This window comes from Mustela nivalis (genome assembly GCF_964662115.1).
Source record: "Mustela nivalis genome assembly, chromosome: 10".
Lineage (NCBI taxonomy): Eukaryota > Metazoa > Chordata > Mammalia > Carnivora > Mustelidae > Mustela > Mustela nivalis.
In genome coordinates, this window is record NC_139029.1 from 85,723,621 (window position 1) to 85,739,766 (window position 16,146).

The window sequence follows — 16,146 nt, forward strand, 5'->3', positions numbered from 1 at the left end:
ATTAAAATTACAAGTTTATCTGTCTCCTGTTCCCTACCTGAAATACAGTAGTAAAGCAAAGGTAGGATGCCTGCATTAAAAGCTGTCTTCTTTAAAAAAATTTTTTTTTAAAGATTTTATTTATTTGACAGAGAGAGAGAGATCACAAGTAGGCAGAGAGGCAGGCAGAGAGAGAGAGGGGAGGAAGCAGGATCCCCGCTGAGCAGAGAGCCCCACGTGGGGCTCGATCCCAGGACCCTGGGATCATGACCTGAGCCGAAGGCAGAGGCTTTAACCCACTGAGCCACCCAGGTGCCCCCAAAAGCTGTCTTCTTGAAAGAAAAAGTGGGAAACATTCAGCTTTGACTAGTTCATAAGAATGAAGAAATCTTGCTTGTCAGGCATTGTAAAGATCCCCTTCCTGGGACCTCCCAATGTCCTCACAGATATCCTGATTTCTGGGACAAACTCCCTTATATCTGATCTACCCCGACCCTGACCAGTATCTTTTGAATGATTCTTCCTAATCCATTATCTTCCATGGCAAAATCTTAAAGGTTTCTCAAGTTGGACGTGTAACTCTAGCAGTACAATTACAAAGTTTAGTAGGTTTCTAATCAATTTGCTTACAGTCATTTTCATTTGCCAGTAGCCTAATTATCAGACATAATTCCCAAGCTGACTTTTTTCCTAGCTTCTTCACCTAAACACCTCTTTTCAATTCTATGATAGCTACCAGCCTGAACCACCTGATCCACCGAGCAGGCTTGGACTGGAAAAACCTCTCTCACTGATCTCTGCCTCAAGTTTGTACAAACTCTGTTTAAGTGAGACATTGTAATATGCTTTGATATCACAATACTTTTATCAAACTTTTTTTTTTTTTCTGTTTGGGATCCTGATGCAGATGATTTTCCAACCCTATAAGATCAAAACACTTGAGTTTCTTTGATTCTCTTTCATCCTCCCTCTTAAACCAGCTAATATGTACCTGAACTCATCTCTTTTTCTAATACCTTTTCAGCACCCACAGGAGAAAAACCAATACACAATTACTTACTGGCTTTTTCTAACTTCTTACTTTAGAGTTATAGGTTCTGTGTTTGTCTGTCTTGGTAGTAAGAAGAGGAAATAATTTGCCAAAGATATTGCTCCCCTATAATAGGGTCTCCATATTTTTGTTTATCTCTTTATTCCCCAAATGTTAAGCCAGTACTGCATATTTATGCTTTTGTTGCAAAAGTTTAATGTCCAGGTACCAACGTGCACTACTATTAGTGTTAGGGCAACATTAGCTGGTACAACAACAACAAAAAAAAAAATGCTAAAAATTCAATACCTTAATCCAATAGAAGTTCATTTTTCTCATGTAACAGACAGATAAGTGTTCTAACCTGTGTTAGGTTTCCTTCATAAAGTTGCTCATGAACCTAGGCTCCTTTCATTTTGAAGTTCCACCATTCAGATTTCATTAGAAGAAAAAGAGTAGGGAAAAACACACTAACTTTTAAAAACTATGTCCAAAAAATAAAACACATCAATTTTGTTTGTTTTCCATTCATGAGACCTTAACCATGTCTTGATGAAAAGGGGTCTGGGAAATGTAGTCTTTAGCTAGTCATTTCCCAGTGACAATTCTATATAACAGGAAGAGAAAAATTAATTGTGCTGGACGGAGGACTATTTCTGCTATGGGTGTCCTTGTATTTTTTAAAAACTAAGTTTTTTATCTGGAAGTTTCTTTGAAGGAAGGGGGCATATCTTATTTGTCTTTTAATTACTCTCTATTTACTTTGAATAAAGCAGGAGCAGAAGTTTTAAATAAAAAATATAGATTCACTTTTTTATTACCTGATGTCACCAGATACTATACCAGATATCTGTATACATACATAAACCCATGATTTTTATTCCTGGGAGATTTACATTTTAGATTATATGAAGTGATACATTCCATCAAGGAGACATTCTATGGTAGTAGATAGGGAAAAAACTCTGGAGCCAGTTGTAGGGGTCCTGGGAAAGACACGTAACATCTCAGATTCTCTTTCCTTGTTTTTTCAAAGTGGGAGAATAATACCTCCATTGGGTAGTAAATTTCTGGATTAGAAATAGTATATAAAGTTTCTAAAAGTGTTTGACACATAATAGATATTCAGTAAGTGACAGCAATTATTGCCTTAGCATATGATTTAAACCAGAAACAAAAGAAAATGAAATTAGAATGAAGCACAAACATTTTCTAATTAAAATGTGTGCTGACTGAAGTGGAACTCTTTTCAATAGCTTACTGTGGCTTTTAAAAATTAAACCCTAAGTGATAAATGGCCTACTTCTTGAATAACCTAGGAAACCATAAAGTTTCCATCTGCTATTTCTAAGTATATATTTAAGAGAATTCTGCATTTGCCAAGTCAAAATGTCAAAGTTTTAAGATTGCCTTGCATTAGCCAAGTTTGTCTAATAAGGTAGGAAGAAACTTTCTGTAGTTACCACAGAAAAGGTGATACACAGCCTGGAAATATGTTGCTTTGAGCAGTGAGCATGTGTCCACATTTCTTCCTAAATTGGAAAAAAAAAAAAAAAAAAAAAAGAAGGAAGACAAGAAAAGGCAAAAAGGAAGGAAGGCAGGAAGGAAGGAAAGAAGGAAGGAAGGAAGTAAAAATAAACAAACAAGAAAAAGAAAGCTGTTGGACAGAGTCGAGCCACTGAGTAGAGACAAATTTTTACTAATTAAGTAGCTTTTCACAATACTCTGCACTATTACTACATTGAATCATTAATGCAGTCAAATTAATTAATGAAATCAATTGCACAAATAAAAAGTTTCAGTTTTCCCCAACTGTTTTCTTTTTGCAGAATTTCAAACCCATAAAGAGTTGAAAAACATAGCACAATGAACACATATAAACCCTTATCTAGATGCACCTTTTTAAAAAAAGTTTTTATTTGAATGCCAGTTAGTTAACAAACAATGTAATATTACTTTCAGGTTTACAGTATGGTTCAACACTTCCAGACATCACCCATTGCTCATCATGGTAAGTGCCCTCCTTAATACTCATCACCTATTTAACCCATCCCCCCACAACCTTCCCCTCTGGTAACCATCAAGTTGTTCTCTATATTTAAGAGTCTATTTCTTGGTTTCTCTCTCTCATTTTTACCATTATCACATCCAAAATATTCAGATATTTTACCTAGTATATATGTCACATTCAAATTTGTCCATTGTCCCTAAATTGGGCCAATGGACAACTTTAATCTGGGATCCAATGATGACAAGTTATCACATCTCTTTAGTCTCCTAGAACTCTCTACTCTTTTTCTCTTCTTTTTTTCTTCTTTATCCTCCTCCTCTTCCTTCTCCTTCTCCTTCTACTCTTTTTCTTCCTCTTCCTTCTCCTTCTCTTTCTTTTCCCTTCTCCTCCTCTTTTTTTTTTATAATTCATGACATCGACTTTTTTTAGTCCAGCCAAATTTAGTTGGTCATTCCACAGTCTAGAATTTATTCCTTTTTTTTCTTAATTATATACACATTAAAAATGTTGGCAAAAATATTTCAAAATTGATACTGTGTACTTCCCTGTGTCATATCAGGAGGTACAAATTGTTATTTTCTTACTTTTGGTGATATTACCTTTGGTCACTTGGACATGTCCATCAGATTTCTCCATTGCAAATAATTATTTTCCTTTATAATTAACAAGCAATTTCCAGGGTAATACTTTGACCTAGTTTAAGTATTCTATACCCAACGTCTTTCATCCAATGATTTTAGTATTCATTGATAACCCTTATCTCAGTTGATTACTACAATGATTTTTGCAAACAGTGATTTTCTACTTCTATCATTCCTTTGATATTTTTCAGTTGACATTCTTCTATATAGAATAGTTTTAGGGGTGCCTGAGTGGCTCAGTTGGTTAAGCAGTTGCCTTTGGCTCACGTCATGATCATAAGACCCTGGGATAAAGCCCTTGCATTGGGTTCCCTGCTCTGTGGGGATTCTGCTTCTCCCTCTCCCTCTGCCTCTCTTCCTGCTCATGTTCTCTCTCTCTCTTAAACAAATAAATAAAGTATTTTTTATTTTTATTTTTTTATTTATTGATTTTATTGATTTTATTTTTATTTATTTATTTATTTCACAGACAGAGATCACAAGCAGGCAGAGAGGCAGACAGAGAGAGAGGGGGAAGCAGGCTCCCTGCTTAGCAGAGAGCCCGATGTGGGGCTTGATCCCAGGACCCTGAGATTATGACCTGAGTCAAAGGCAGAGGCTTTAACCCACTGAGCCACGCAGGCGCCCCTAAAATTAAAAAATAAAAAAAAATAGTGCTAATCCCTTCCCTGTTCACCTTTTTTAAAGCTGAAATGATAATAATAATTCTTGCTGCTCAAATGATCCTGCATTTGGTTAGTAGGAGCCACATAAAGCTGACATGTTTCCATTAGTTTTGGAGAATTTCCTACTTTCAAGTTTTATTTTTTAAACTGGCCCTAAGATTTGAATGATAGTATTTCATATTGCCACTTTTGTCCTTTATCTAATCTGAATATATTAAATTACTGAGACAAAATTTAGAATAAAGGTTAAGTTCAAACTAACCTGAGTTAAATACTGAATTTATAATCTGAAAACTGCATACATTCATGGGTAAGTAAACCATGTCTTGAAGTCCCAGTATCTAAAATTGGAATAAATATTATACCTACCTCATTGGATTGTTTGGAAGATTAAGTAAAATAATACATGAACAGCATCAGAAAAATACCTTAAATACTTTTAATAAACATTAACTATCCTAGAATTACATAACATTTCAAGCTATGGCATGGTCAGAAGAAAATAGTAACTTAGACATATGCTACCTTTTTTTTTTTTAAAGATTTTATTTATTTATTTATTTATTTATTTGACACAGAGAGAGAGATCACAAGTAGGCAGAGAGGCAGGCAGAGAGAGGGGGGAAAGCAGGCTCCCTGCCAAGCAGAGAGTCTGACACAAGGCTCTATCTCAGGACCCTGAGATCATGACCTGAGCGGAAGGCAGAGGCTTAACCCACTGAGCCACCCAGGCGCCCAACATACTCTATTTTATCTCCTTTACACACTGATGTTATCTATCTTTTACACTAGACTTTTCTCAGTCTCTCTGTCTCAAAGAGTATATATTCTTTAATTCACTAAAAATAATAGCAACAACAACAAACCAGTTTGGATTACAAGAGGCTCACAATTGACGTTTTAAATTTCGACTATGCAGTTTTTCATTTTATATTCTATGTTATTTCCCTAAAGTTTGTATTTAACTAACAAGCAACATCATCTCTTTTCACCATTTGATGAATGTCTCCACAGGAAAACTGGGTCAGTTAAAGCAACAGCAGACGGGCTCATTGTCACAGTGGTTTGATTTCTTAAGAGCTAAATCTTGTGGGAAATTTGGAATGTCTTTGGGAATTGTCCAAATATCTTGTTCTAAATCAATATATATTCAATTCCCCTTTGTACAAATAGGACACAATATATTTTGGGGATCAGCATAGGGTCTGGTGCCTAATATTAAAAGCTATCTCCAATCAATTGAAAGAAAAAATAAATATTTTTTAAAAATGCCCAGGACCTCTGGGTGGCTTGGTCAGTTAAAGATCTGCCTTTGGCTCAGGTCATGATCCCAGGGTCCTAGAATCAGTACCCACTTCCCCCTTCCAGCTCCTTGCTCCACAGGGAGCCTGCTTCTCCCTCTGCCTGCTCTTCCTGACACTTCCCTTGCTTGTGCACTCTCTGACTCAGACAAGTAAAGAAATAAAATCTTTAAAATTATTTTTTTATTATTTATTTATTTACTAAAAAGTGTCCACTGACAGATCTACTTCACTTTATTCCTCATTTCCTGGCATCCATTTTAACTAAAGGCTCCAGAAGAAAGATAAGGCAATTAAACAAAACTATAATAATTAGAATAATTATTGTTATAGCAATAACAATTGAAAATTTTTTTATTTTTATTTTTTACTTTTATTAACATATAATGTCTTATTTGCCCCTGGGGGTACATGTTTGTGAATCATCAGGCTTACACATTTCACAGCACTCACCATAGCACATAAGAATAACATAATTTTTAAGAAAAGGTGTGTCAATAGATCCCTTCACTTGGAAACTAATTTAGCCATTATAGTACTCCATAATATCAGTTATATCTTGAAAAATAAGATTACAATCTTTATTTCCATTCCTTTCTATTTAAAACTATTTTGAATTATAATACTAATGAATGATTCTAGTCAAGACATGGAGTGCACGGTTAGATACATTGTTTCTGCTCAAAACACACAACAATTGCAATAAAACTCAAAGTAATAATCAAATGAAAAATGGATCTAAAATAGCAATACAAAGTAGTGACCTGGGAAAAAATCACAGTCCAGTGGATTCAAGACTGGAAGTGGACAGTGCAACTCAATAGTTTGGTAACTATGTGGCATCAAAGATCAAAATCCTCTATCCATCCAAGAGAGAAGACAAAGGCTAAACAACCTGATTGAGCAGTGACCAGATGAGACTAGATGGGACTCCTTATTTATACAAGGGGAACTTGAAAAAAAAATTGCGGGTATAATGCCTTGGGTTATATTTTCAAGGGTATCTTCATATCTAGGATGGTGAGAAGAAAAAGACACAGCCTCATCACCCAGGAATTCAACCAATAACCGCTATTTATATTACCAGATCTTGAGATTTCTCCATATTACAATAAAACAGAAGACCCAAAATAGCAATATGTAAGATAATACCTCAATAAGTTTCCAAGGAAGAGTTACAAGCAAAAAGAAATTACAAAAATCTTATAAATGGAAAGAAAGAGAAAGCAAGTTAGCACAAAATAAAACTCAAACAAAAACCGGGGCATCTGAGTGGCACAATCATTAAGCGTCTGCCTTCGGCTCAGGTGGTAATCCCAGGGTCCTGATCCCGATCCCAGGGTCTTGGGAGTAAGCCCCACATCAGACTCCCAGCTTAGACTCTCAGCAGAGGCCTGCTTCTCCCTCTCCAACTCCCCTTGCTTCTGTTCCCTTTCTCGCTGTGTCTCTGTCGAATAAATAAAATCTTTAAAAAAAACCCACAAAAACCCTTTTACCCCTTGTGGATCAATATAACAAAATTTCAAAATTCAATTAGATATTAAAAAAATATATGCTAAGAAGGGTGGCCAAGAAAGTTAATAGTTGAAATATGAATCCACTCTACATGAAAATAATCTTATGGAGCAAGTACTCCAAAGAAAATTTTTCAAAAGAATGCCTTGATTAATCAGAAAAACAAAGGATAATACTTATTAAAAACAAAATTTGAAAACCCAGAAGATACAAAATAAAATATGGATATGCAATAAAATCAACCAGAAATGTATTAAAGACATATTCTCTATAAAAAAAGATTTTAAAATTATAATAAATTCCACATAATCAAGAACAATTTAATTGAAAATTAATATTTGCCCATATTATAACAAAGAGCAACCATGAGAACTACAGGATCAATTAAGACCTAAATCCTCAGACTGAAGTAAAATTTAATCACTAAGTACATTAAATTAAGCTAAATCTAAACTAACAAATGTTGAGATAAAACTGTAGAAAGTCAAGGTGAAAAGGAAAATATAAAGTTATCAAAAAGAAAATATTGCACACAAAGAACTGGTCATAGAGCTGAATATAGGGGAAGTGCCAAAGAAAAATATCATCCACTAAACATTTTATATTCAGCTAAACTACCATTAAGTATGAGGGCAAAATTAAGATTCTTAGTCATTAAAACAATAACCAAAAAAACCTACAAGCCTTAAAAACTCTCACCAAAAAAAGAAATGCATAAGATACAAAAAATGTAATTAATTACTAACAAAATAGTGATTTTTTTCTTTATACTAATTTATTGTTTCATATTTTTAATTGTAATAAAATATATATAAAATAAAATTAACCATTTTAACTATTTTTTAAAATAATTTGTTGATTTACTTGAGAGAGAGCAAGAGTGAGAAGGAGAACACACAGAAGAAGAGGAGGAAGAAGACTCCTGCTGAGCAGAGCCCAAGGCAAGCAAGACTCGGCTCACTTCCAGGACCCCGAGATCTAGACCTGAAGTAAAGGCACATGCTTAGCCAAATGAGCCATCCAGGTGCCCCTCATTTTAACTATTTGTAAATGTATAGTCTGTGACATTAAATACATTCACACTGTTGTTAATCACCATCACCACCATCCACCTCCCAAACCCTTTTCATCTTGAAAAACTGAAACTGTATTGAGTTAACAATAACATTTAAACACTAACTCCCTCTTACCCTCTTCTCTCAGTCTCTATTTTCTGACTTTTGAATTTGGCTATTCCTGGTACCTCATGTAAGTGCAGTCGCACAGCATTTGTCTTTTGTGACTGGCTTTAAACATGATAAATGTGGGGCACCTGGGTGGCTCAGTGGGTTAAGCTGCTGCCTTCGGCTCAGGTCATGATCTCAGGGTCCTGGGATCGAGTCCCGCATCGGGCTCTCTGCTCAGCAGGGAGCCTGCTTCCTCCTCTCTCTCTGCCTGCCTCTCTGCCTACTTGTGATCTCTCTCTGTCAAATAAATAAATAAAATCTTTAAAAATAAAAAAAATAAAAATAAAAATCACAGATTTAAAAAAAAATAATAAAAAAAATAAACATGATAAATGTGACTGCATATAAATCATCAGTTCAGTGAAAGATGCTATAAACAAAGTTTTAAAAGAAGCTACAGATGTCAATGCTTACAACTAGCATAACCATACAAACCAGTTTGTCCAAGATAATTCAGGTTTTCTTCTGTTAGTTTGACATAATTATTAAGAGTACAACTTTTCCAGGGGCACCTGAGTGCCTCAGTTGGTTAAGAGGCTGCCTTTGACTCTGGTTATGATCCCAGGATCCTGGGACCCCCACAATGGGGTCCTTGCTCAGTGGAGAGCCTGCTTCTCCCTCTGCTGTTCTCCCTGCTTGTGCTCTTTCTCTCTCTGTGTGTGTCAAATAAATAAATAAAATCTTTTAAAAAGAGAGAGAGAGTACACCTTTCCATTCTTGAAAATGGTTTGGTATAGGTGGTCACACCAAAACTTTCAAAAATTTGATATACAAAATTTATGAAAAACCAATCTACAAGGAAAAAAAACTATTCTAGTGGACAATGGTTGAAGGCTATTGAACAAATAATTCATTGAAGAGAAAACCTATACAGTAAATCAATAATGGAAACACTCTGGACCTCATGACTAACCAGGGAACACAAATAGAGCAACTGTTAGATATCATTTCAGATGTCAAATTGAAAAAAAATAAATAAATAAAGTCTGACAATAATAAGTCACAGCCAAGATCAGGAGAAAAGAGCTCAACCTTGCTTCTATGTATATACATTGCTTTATCCACTTTGGAGGATAATTTAGTAGTATCTAATAAAGTTGAAAATGTGTGTAAGCTTTGGTGTAAAAATTCCATGTTTAGATACACTAAAGAAACTCTTACACACATTCACAATGATGAGTATACAAAAAATTAATTGTAACAATATAAAACAAGAAAATAATTAGAAACAATCTAAAGTTTTATCAACAGGAAAATGAATAAATACATGTCAATATAATATTAAATACTAAATAGAAATTAAAATTAATTACATAGAGCTATAAATATTACCAGTGAATATCCCATCAACATAATTAGGGAAGAGGGAGAAAGCAAGTTAAGAACATAAATTAAGGGAGACTGTGGACTCTGAGAAATAAACTGAGGGTTTTAGAGGGAAGGGACGTGGGGATTGGGTGAGCCTTGGTGGTGGGTATTAAGGAGGGTATGTATTTCATGGAGCACTGGGTGTGGTGCATAAACAACGAATTTTATTAAATTTTTTTAATGAGTATTTTTTGAAAAAAAAAGAAAAGAATATAAATTAAATTATGGCTGCATATATATAAAGTTTGGAATTATGTAAAACAGTATTATACAATACATGTGGAGCCATCTATATGTTTTTACATATATGGATTTATGGGATTTCCAAACACCAAGTTTAGCATAGTAGTCAATCTAGGGATGTGGTAAGAAAGAAATGGGATCAGTGGGTGTTTCAAAAAGTTCAAATTATATCTACAATATTTTATTTTACTTTTTAATGAGTTATGAAGAACAAATATTCTCACCCAAAATTCTCACCCAAAATCTGAGAAAATTTAATGTTGAACCTATAGGCATGTTTTGTGTTGTCCTTTTCTGTACAATTGAATTATCATGCTAGCTTTGAGATTAAGGCATGCATAAAAGCTTACCATGCATAACCTAAATTTCATGTCCTGTGAAATTCATCTTGGTTTGGGGGTACCTGGGTGGTTGTCGGTTGACAGTCTGACCCTTGGTTTTAGCTTAGGTATGATCTCATGAGGTCATGGAAGCCAGCCCTACATGGGGTTCTGTGCTCAGCAGGGAGTCTGCTTGAGATTCTCTCTCTCTCTCTACCTCTCCCCAGCTTTCTCATTCTTTCTCTAAAATAAATAAAATAAATCTTTTTTAAAAAGTGTAAAAAATAGGGCACCTATGTGGCTCAGTGGGTTAAGCCTCTGCCTTCTACTTAGGTCATGATCTCAGTGTCCTGGGATCGAGCCCCACATTGGACTCTCTGCTCGGCGGAGAGCCTGCTTCCTCCTCTCTCTCTCTCTGCCTGCTTCTCTGCCTACTTGTGATCTCTCTCTGTCAAATAAATAAACAAAATCTTTTTTAAAAAGTTTAGAAATAAATAATATGTTCATCTTGGTTTTATAAAAAGTTTAAAAATGTAAATAAGTAACAATTGCTTACTACAACCCTACAAATTTTTCTTTTGTATGAGAAATTCCTGTATAACTACAATCCTGAAAATAGGCCTCTGAGTTCCAACAAGTTTTTACAAATACTTATTAGACAGAATCTATGTGCCAGGCACTGTTCCAGGTATTGAAGATAGTGCAATGAACACATAACAAAGCACCCCTTCTGGTGGAGCCTTCATTACAGTGTGTAGAAGCAGATAATAAAAATAAATAAACAATTAAATTGGAAATATGTTAGAAGATGATACTTCCTACAGAGAGAAGTTAAGTAAGATAAGGAATTCCAGAGAATGAGGTTTGCAATTTTGAATACAGTTGACCCTTGAATAACATGGGGTTAGGCGCACTGACCTTCAAGCTGTTGAAAATCTGTGTACAAATTTTGACTCCCCTAAAACTTTACTAATAGCCCACTGTTGACCAGAGGCCTTACTGATAACATAAATAACATGATTAACATATGTTCTGTACGTTATATGTATTCTTTGTCATACTCTTATAACAAAATAATGTAGACAAAAGAAAATGTAATTAAGAAGAATCATAAGAAAGAAAACATATTTACAGCACTGTCTGTGTTTATCAAAAAAATCTGTGTATAAGTGGACCCACACAGTTCAAACCCATGTTGTTCAAGAGTCAACTGTAATGTGTTCACAGAATCTCTCATTGGAAAAGTGTTATTAGAGTAACCAGAAGGAGAAGAAGGACTAAGCCATGCCCACATCTGGGAAAGCAGTGCAGATATTCCTAGGTGGGAATGTGTCTGAAATGCTCAAAAACATTAAGGATGCTAGTGTGCCTGAAGCAGGTCAACTGAAAGGGAAGGGGTAGGACATAAGAACAGGTCCTTTGCAGAGCCCACAGGCTATTTAAGAATTTGGGCTTTCACTGTCCGACGAGAGTTCCTTTAAGAATTTTGAGATATGATTTGACAGATTTTAAATCTCACTCTGGTTGCTTCCAACCATAGGAGGGGAAGCATGGGAGCAGGGAGGTAAGTTAAGAAGCTAATGTCAAAATCGAGGGAGAAATGATGGTACCCTATAGTCCTGATTAAATTAGCATTTGAAAATACTTCTGTAAATCGTTTTGAAGTCCTTGGAATCATGAAATTTATTATTTCTTGCATGAACAGATGGGGTATGAAGTGAGAGCGAGCTACAGAAAAATACATGATGGCTGGTATGTATGGATCAATACGGTATGCAACAGGCATGAATGTGTTTGTTAGGGTTTGGTCAACAAAAGAGAACAGGGAACAATCTTCTCTTACTTTTTCTACCCAAAATATTTTCAGATATTCTGAAAGGCTGCATAGATGTGCCATGAAATGGAAGAAGAAAAAAAAAGAATTGCTAAACTAAATGAGTCTATCACCTCATGGGGTGTGTGTGTATGTGTGTTTCTTCTATTGGATGTACTCACTTGTTTTTGACAAGATAATCAGCACTATTGTTGATTTTTATGAGATAGTTTATGCAAATGGGAAGAATTCCTAGTGTCTCTATAAAATAGAGGAAACAATTCTTTGTTGGCTAAATGTCATTGTACTGACCAGTCTCACACCTTCTGAAAGGGCTTAAGAAAAGTTTTGTTAAGTGTTTGGGAGTTACTGTTTTTGAGCCAAATGTCAAGTTGCTGTGCTAGCTTCCAGTTCTCTTTGTTCTCCACTGTGGCAGTAAGGAATTGTAATGTCTACAAGATGAGTTGGGTTCTGAGAGCCCAGAAAATGCCAATTTATATAAAAACCTAAGCCAGTTGCTGGCTGCCTTAGACCAGAGGGTGGAAAAATCCCTATTTTGAAGGGTGTAAATACTAATTTGTCAAATTTGAGTGTACATTTTTCTCAGTAGCATTTAAGATTTTAGTTAATAAACAAAATACATAATGTATAATTTTATTATAAACGATGTTATTAATCTGCTTTATTTATGCCACTAACTACTTGCTTACAAAATAATTTCCAAATGAACAATTTAATCATTACTATAGCTGATTTATATCATTATAGAAGCCCTAAATTTTTATTTTTGAATTACCAATGAATATCTTTAAAATGGTATTTCAAGAAGAATGCAAATGGCTGAAATTTTAATAAGTGACTATCATATCCAGATGATGGACTATTGTTTCCATTCTGATGCCTGTAGAGCTGCTGGTCATAAAGACTCCCACATAGCAGGCAGGCAAAGAGCAGGCCTCCAGATGTATTTATGAACCCCATGCAGCCTGCTGTCTACATGTTGTTCAAGGCTGAAAAAAACAATCTGTCAACTGTGGGTCACATTTCTATTTAAAGTTTTAAGTGCTATCTGAAAAGTACATATTTCAATGCTTGCATTACTTTCATTCTCTTTCGAGTATTGTGCTAGCATTAAAATCCAACTTTTATATGCCCAAGATTTTGAAATGACTAATATTTTTTAAAAATGTAAATGAAAGTTTATGAAGAACTTTAGCCAGCCAATTTAAATCCCAGGAAAATATTTTACTGCACTTAAATGCAAGCTTTTACACTATTTTCATTATATTTTCTTTTGAGGTCATTGCAATTAAATAAAACTCGGGTTTGAGAAACTCAGGTTTACATTAAAAATGTAATTTTAGTTATTTGCATTTAGTCTTTTTTGCTTCAGTTAACCATCTTTTTCTTTTTAAAGATTTTATTTTATTTTATTTTATTTTTTATTTTTTATTTTTAAGATTTTATTTATTTATTTGACAGAGAGAAATCACAAGTAGATGGAGAGGCAGGCAGAGAGAGAGGAAGGGAAGCAGGCTCCCTGCTGAGCAGAGAGCCCGACACGGGACTCGATCCTAGGACCCTGAGATCATGACCTGAGCCAAAGGCAGACTCTTAACCGACTGAGCCACCCAGGTGCCCCTCAGTTAGTCTTTCAATATACATCTGTAGTTGTCAATATACATCTGTACATCATTTAAAAACTCCAAACCCTGTATACCTAATTCAGTGCACAAACATCACTACAGCAAAACTGTGCATCCCCCAAAAATATGTCTTCAAACTGAGCTAGAATTGACTTGCTCACTCCTATTTTCATTGATATCCAGTCCAAACTTCATTATTCTTATACAGTACTACTTTCTTACCTCCTTCACTAATGTCTTCATTTCCCACTTTCTAAAATAAAATTAAGACCGCTTAAGCAGAATGTTATCAATTTTCCTGATATTCTATTTTAAGATTTAACTGCAGCCATCCCTTATATTAACTTCATTTTCAAAGGAGGTTTCCCTGCTTCTGTCCAAGGTCTATCTTTGCAGTCTTCATCATGACGTACTACTGTCTTCATATCATGAAATCTGTTCCCTCATCTAAATCCTTCCTTGTAGTTTACAAATATGCTCTGCTTCTTTCAAATTAACAAAACGAAACCCTAGATTAATGGCTCCTTAAAATGAAAACAGCATATCTTTCATCCAAATCCACCAACATGCATAATGGGAAAATGTCATAAGCACTGCCACTGAAATAAAAAAATGGTTTAAGTTGTCAGTATGACTACCATTAGTTAATGTTGCTATTGTACCATTTTGTGCATATATATTCATAAATTTGTATTTTGATTATAAATAGAGACCTTTAGCATAAGAAATTTCCCTTCCTCATGTAGTTTAACACTTCGGGATCTGAATTCCATTTGTTTGATATTAAGATCACAACTCTTATTTTTTTCTTTTAAATTTGTATTTTCCTGGTTTATTCCTACAGTCAATAAAATTACCTTGCTTAGCTCACTTATTGTATCAGTCATAAACCATGACATTGTTAGTGTGATGTCAGTGAAAAGTTTAATTTAGGAATTAGAATTTACACCAATGTGGGAGTAGTTGGGGAAGTCAACATCTGGAAAGAGAGAATTCGAGAATCAGAGTCAGCAATCACAAATGCCTGAAGCATAAATGCAATAGTCTGAACTCATGAAAATATACAAGACGCTATGCTCTGCAAACAATGAGGGTGTTTGCAGAGGGCAAAGGACACTGCTGCCTCTGTTTCATTGCATGGTGCTGGTAGTGAGCATTTGGGCCAGCAGTGGTCAGGAGGTCAGAGGCTTAGAAAATGCCATGACTCAGAGCACAGGAGGAAAACAAGCACAAGCTGAGGAGTACCACCTATGGCTACATTTGACCATTATCATGTCTGAGCACCAGGACCTTCCAAATTAAATGGCTTCTTCCTATTTTCACCCTAGACCTTCCAGGAGTTCCTGTCTTTGACCAATTTTAACCAGGTACCATAGAATGAAGAGGAATCTTAAAAACAATTTCCAAATATAGATAGTCACTAATGGCATTTTTGAGTCAATATGCTTATTTATCTATTATTTAATTCTATAAATTTGAAATGATATTCTTAGATTACTAGACAACTTCAGATGTGAAAACAGACTTGCTCTACTGTTTATCTTCTTTCTCTTTAAGTGGTCAATATTTTCTCATTCTTAAATCATATAAAATTTTTATTTAGTTCATGTTGTTCCTATAAATAAAAATTCAAAGTTCATAACTTTGCCATTCCTTTCCAGTTACCATTTGTTTGAATAATGTTCATCTACAAGGAGTTTCCTTAATAAGGACTTTTGGGAATACTAATCCCTGAGTGCTTGTGTGTTCAAAACAATTTGTTGAATTTTCACTTGGAGCACAACTTGCCTGGAAATATAATCTTTGGCTTACATTTCCCTTGCCTATCATATAAATATTGCTCCATTGTCTTCTGATGCTGACTACTGCTAAGGAAAACATGAAATTGGGTGGATTTGTTTTTCCTCTTCTAAGTGACTTGATACCTTGGCTTAGCATTGCAAAAAATTCTTTCTTTAAGGACCAATACTCTATCAAATGTATTTCATTATTGACCATTCTGGTTCAAATTGTCCTGGCATATGACATGCCCTTTCAAAATGTAGATGCAGGCCTTCTTTAATTTCAGGAATGTTTTCTTGAATTATATGTTTCTATATTCTGTTCCATTATTTTGGCTTTCTTCTTGGTAAACTCCAATTATGCACATTTGATCTCTTTTGCCTTTCCTGTGTATCTAACTATTCCCTTTAATCCTTTTTCAGTTCTCTGCATTTCTCTTTTATTTTGGTCCCTTTTCTCATTCTATACCCCAGATCTCTTCCTGTGTTATCCTCAATGTTTATCCTCTTTGTTCTCTAATTTTGTCTTATATTTCTGTGATTTTTTTTCATTGTTCTTCCTGCATTTTCCCGAGTTTTACTAAAGTACATTTCATTTCCTTTTATT

At 34.8% G+C, this 16,146-nt stretch overlaps 1 protein-coding gene across 1 annotated transcript in view; it reads left to right on the forward strand.

The window, feature by feature from the left end:
• Window positions 1-268: 268 nt before the first annotated feature.
• Window positions 269-16,146, forward strand: part of LOC309842381 (pancreatic alpha-amylase) — a 224,572-nt gene continuing 208,694 nt past the window's right edge. Inside the window, exon 1 of the mRNA XM_082686503.1 lies at window positions 269-306. The gene's annotated coding sequence lies outside the window, so the exon portion shown is untranslated. The remainder of the gene's footprint in view (window positions 307-16,146) is intronic.